The sequence below is a fragment of the Pyrus communis genome, chromosome 1 (genome assembly GCF_963583255.1).
Source record: "Pyrus communis chromosome 1, drPyrComm1.1, whole genome shotgun sequence".
NCBI lineage: Eukaryota > Viridiplantae > Streptophyta > Magnoliopsida > Rosales > Rosaceae > Pyrus > Pyrus communis.
The window spans coordinates 39,608,499-39,614,127 of NC_084803.1; positions in this window are offsets into that span (position 1 = coordinate 39,608,499).

Consider the following 5,629-nt stretch of genomic DNA (forward strand, 5'->3'; position numbering starts at 1 on the left):
GAGTCAGCTTGTTAGAAACCCTTATCAGCCCTCATTTATAATTTCATCGTAGGTTTTCAGCTGATATGTTTGCTTGTTTGAATCATTATCTGGGAGTTAGCTACTTGCATAAATTATTAAAACTAACAAGTTAGCTTGCTAGAAACCCTTGTTGCTATCTCATATAAATAGACACTGACATGGAAGCTTTTTTTTTATTCCCATATTGCAGGAATTTGTTTTATGTCCAACAAATTGGAAGAAGTTTTCTCCGAAATGAGGGTTGCTAAAGGTTTCATGCAACAAGAGTTTCTAGCAAGCTTACTTGTTGATGAACTCAGGATTATATTTTGTTGTCATTTGGGTGTGTTTCATGGGAAATAATGAAGGAGTGCATATATGTGCCATTTTTTTTTTTTGAGTTATTGGGTGTTGAGATAAAAACATCAATAGTTATTTTATTTTATTTTCTTATTCTTATTTATTTACGGGCAAACTTGAAACTTTAGTAGAGAAAATTGTTCAGTTGGGTGTAGAAGTAGGATAGTTGGGTCCAAATAATTTTTTTTTTTCTTGAATTGTTGTCGTTTGATGGCACTTACCCATAGCAATTGGTGGTACACTAGTATTTCAATTTAATCCCAAATATAAATAAATATATATATAATATACTTTTTGAAAAAAAAATTAAAAGCATTACTCTAAATAACTAAATCGAAATGATGTCACAGTAACGTATTCATTGTAATTAATGGAAAAGGATCATCGCCGAATCATTTTCTTGGAGATCCTAAGGATCCTGCAATCATGACCGTTCATCGTACATTGTGCAGTCAGTTTTCGTTTGATACTATTTATATTTAATTTTAAATTTTAAATTTTGAAATGATTTATGACTGCACAATATACGATGAACGGACACGATTACGGGATCCCTAGGATCCCCAGGAAAAGGATCCGATGAGGATCCTTTTCTGTAATTAATTAATCTCATTGGTAGAATAATTGGTATAAAGACTATTTAAAAAGTTTCTAAAAGACACTAGGTGCTAGTTGGGCGGCGGGTTGGGGCCGCCCAGGGGAGTGATCCTTATATGTATATTCCCATCCCTACCTAGCACGAGGCCTTTTGGGAGCTCACTGGCTTCGGGTTCCATGGGAACTCCGAAGTTAAGCGAGTAGCGCGCGAGAGCATTCCCAGGATGGGTGACCCATCGGGAAGTTCTCGTGTGAGTTCCCAAAAACAAAACCGTGAGGGCATGGTCGGGGCCCAAAGCGGACAATATCGTGCTATGGTGGTGGAGCGGGCCCGGGAAGTGATCCACCCCGGGCCGGGATGTGACATAGCGCCTAAACAGCTAGGCGGGGCCTAGGCAGATTATGTTAATTTATTATATTTCGTATAAATAAGTGTCAGTTTATACTTAAAATATAAACAATTTCATCATAAGCTAGAAAATAGAACGACATATATATATATATATTATGAAGTATTGGAACATATTGAAAACATAGGAAACAAACATATAATATGTGTTTATTTAAGTCTACAATAAGTCTTTTACAATTTATTGAAAAAAAAATGTAAAATGAAGGTTATCTATTTTCTGTTTAAGTGAATCGCGATTTAGGCAGGTTTGGGCGTGTTAGGCAGATGCCTAGGCAGTCTAGGTGAGCACCTCAGCAGGTCTAGGCGTCATTTCTTAATTTTTAAACACCTAGACATTAATCGGGACGGTGACCAGCTACCTAGCCCCTAGGCAGGGCCTAAACAACAAATTTTTAGAACAGTGCTATTTAATACTCCTAACCGGATTTTGTTTGTTAAGGGGAAATCTAGAAGTTTGATTTTCTTTCCTTGAAGAAGGGAAATTAAATTCTATTTAGTGGAAAGTATTTGTTGTTGCATATATAATTTAGTAAAAGGTTTGGTCTTGATAGTGTGAATTACTCACATTGATTCATCTGTTGGACGTTTTGATTTAAATAATGAATCATGATCCTTGTCGGATTCTCTTTGTGAGGATCCGTCAATCATATTTGTTTATTGTACATCATACGATTAAAAATTATTTTAAATTTATTTATTGAAAATTAAAAAAAAATAGTACATGAGAAAAATTGACTGCACGGTGTACAATGAACGGACACGATTCACAAATTCGAAAAGGATCTTGTTGGTAAATAATGACTAGCCTCTTGCCACACGCATACGCATGTGACAATTAGCTATTTTTATTTTTTATTTGAAAAAACAAAAAACAGAAAAAATAAAATAATAATATATCTAAAAAAATAATAAAGTTAGTTACTAACCACTTTGTGGGATTCTAGGGATCCCGCAATCCTGTCCGTTCATTGAATATCATGCGGTCATAAATCATTTAAAATTTAAAATTCAAATATAAATAGTACCTAACGAAAACTGACCGCACGATATACGATAAACAGACACGATTCTTGAATCCCTAGGAAAAGGATCCGGTGAGGATCCTTTTCCTACTTTGTGGGTTGGTTTTTTTATTTTATTATTTATTATTTTCTTATTTTATTTGAAAATTTAATAGGAGAGGGCAATTTTGGAATTATGAATGTTTCGCTATTTTTGCCTTTTCAATTTATATGTACTAGCCTTCACGCGCGTGCAGAAGACATTTTTTGAATCACAGCATGCTACGCGCGACTTACATGTATTAAATATATTTATATGCGTAAATTGACAAAAATAAAGTTAAATATTTGAAGTAAATGAATAATTTTAGATCATGCTAGAAAAAACCCCTCATAAACCAATTAAAGCAGCTGAATTCACATAATAAAATCGATTTCTATAGAATTTACATTAAGAATAAAGAAAATAATATTTAATAGATAATTGATTGAATCACATTATTGATAGCCCATTGTGAGGTTAAGCCTACCTCATCCCCTTTAGTATAGATAATATCGTTTGTTAAAAAAAATAATCATTTGACAATTAATTTAATCAGATTATTATCCGCATGCAAAAGACCTTTTTTATAAAGAAAATAATATTGAATAAATAACTGATTGAATCGCATTATTGCTAACCTATTGTAGGGTACTAATAAAAAAAAAAAACTTTACAAATTTATTACCTGCACTACGCACCTCTCAAGATGTTTTGAACACAATATTCATCATTTTCCTTATTTTTTATTATATTTTATGATGATCAAATTACCAAATTACCCTTGCATTATTTGATATATTATATTAGGCTGCTTTTGGATTTTTTTGGTTGAGGGGTAATTTTGTCCTAATATTTTTGTCGAATGGCATGACCCCAAATTTTTGTTGGCATGCGTGACCCCATTGGGGCACTGGCTTTCTATTATATAGATAGTTACTATGATACACCCATTTTTCGGTAATATGAGATATTTATGCTTGTGGATCACCCTCATTAATTAAGTTGATTCTTGTTAAAAAAAATTAATCTAGATTTATAATTTGACAAAATAAATATTGACGCAACATGAGCGCAAGGTTACAAGCGTATGCTCTCAAAGAACTAAGTTTTTTGGAGTCCACTAGAGTTGAGAGAAAACCCAAAAGGATAATAGACTAATTTTGAATTGATCATTCCAATGGCAATCAAGAGGCTTATGGCGGAAGCTATGGTAATACTGCAAGGCTGTACGCTGGGGCGGTACATGGGGTGGAATGATATTATCATTGAATCAGATTCTTTGGATTCAGTCTCTTGTCTCCGGTATTTGAATACGATGGGTAGTTGGGAAGCTTTTCCTATTTTAGCTAAGTGCAAAGGTTTGGGGAAGGCTTTTCATGACTGCTGCTGGTCTTGGATTCCAAGATCGGCCAATACGGCAGCGGACATTTTGGCGTCGCGGCAATCTAGGGAAGTATGTGATTATGTTAGGGTCAACCGACCCCCATCTTCCCTTGTACATATTCTGTGTAATGATGGTCTTCCTTGTCCTCCTTAGGCTCTTAGTGGGTAGTGCAAGGAGTGACACTTTTAGCATTTGATGCGGTGTCATATGTACCTCCTTGTATTGCTCTTCTTCCTTTGCCGTAGCTGGCTTGTTTGCCTCGAGGTAGGCTTTCTTGTAATCTTTGGCATCTTTGCCCGGTTATTGCATTTTCTAGTTCTCCAAAAAAAAAAAAAGGCTTAACTTAACCCTCGGGAAGTTAAGGGGAGTATTAAGAAAATTTGTAAAAAAAGTTTTAGGAAAGAGTAATGCTAAGTAGATTAAATTTACAAACTAAATGTGTCACCAATAAGAAATAAGCACGTTAATCAATACTTAAGTAATAATCTCATAATTAACTTCCATGTCATTTAGTTTACAAAATTTTGTCTATAAATTTAGTCTCCCTAGTATTACCCTTTAGGAAATGTAGAGAAGTAAATTGGACGTTAAACGAAAAGTTCGATTTTTATTATAAATGATCTTGGATGACTAAAATCATTGGCCCACAGTGGACCTCGAACGCCAAGTCTTTATTTTCCCGTCCTTTTGTCTTCATTTGGTCTATTTCGACTTCAATTCACTCGGCCATCTATTATACATCAAATAATTATGTGACGAATATTACTCTGCCAATAGAAGAACACCCTTTTGAAGTTAAAATTGGTGCTGCAAGGTCTGTTACAATGGAGTTGTAAGTCTGATTCCAATTCGAGTATAAAGGTGCGAGTGGAGTATCAGAAGCAAACCTTTGATGGGGCGCTGATCCGTGCCAAGGAAGGACGATGAGATAAACTGGAAAGCTAAAAGGACGGTTCAATGGCTAAATGTGGGCATACTACTGAAGAACCCTACGAAATGGAAACATATAGTCTTGTGCTCGTCCCAAAAGTGATGAACCTTACAAAAGTAACACATTTGCGTCCTATCTCTTTGTGTAATGTTATTATATGTAAGATTATTTCGAAATAGGTTTTTGTCACAAAGTCTCTGAAATTAACCTATCCTATCAAGATGGTCATTAAAATTTTAAAAATCGATCAATGTAGTCCCTGAAATTGAATGTCGCAAATCAATGTGATTATTCCGTTACAATTCCGTTAAAAATTCTATTAAATACTGATGTGTCAAGTAATTGGGTCTCACAAGTCTAATTAAATTATATAAATTAAAAAATATTTAAATAATGAAAAAATTATTTTTATTTCTATATAATTATAAGCTTGAAAAAAAGAGAAGAGGATGATTTCCCCTTCCACCCCGACAACCACCACCCTACAACGCCCACCGCACCTCGTCGCGTCGACAACACCAGGGAGGTTTCAATTTGGATTTATCGCCACCGGCAAGCACGAGGACCGTGGGAAAGGAGTGCGACAGTGACGTTTGAAGGGGAGGAGAGCCCCCACCCCACCATGTCGCCTGCACCTCCGGGTTAAAGTAAAACCGGAAAGGTTTCGATTCGGATTATCGGCACCGGCGAGTGTGAGGACTGCGGGAACGATGGTGCGACAGGGGGTCGAGCAACACCGGGGATGTTTCAATTCACATTAAATTATTATTGTGGTTAACATTTGATTTGGTAATTAACTCATTCAACTAATCGAGTTTGCTGGTTTAGTACCGTACGAGAAAATATGCCCGCGAGTTGCCGCGGGACTTGAATGTATTAGGCGCAATAGGCATGAATAGTT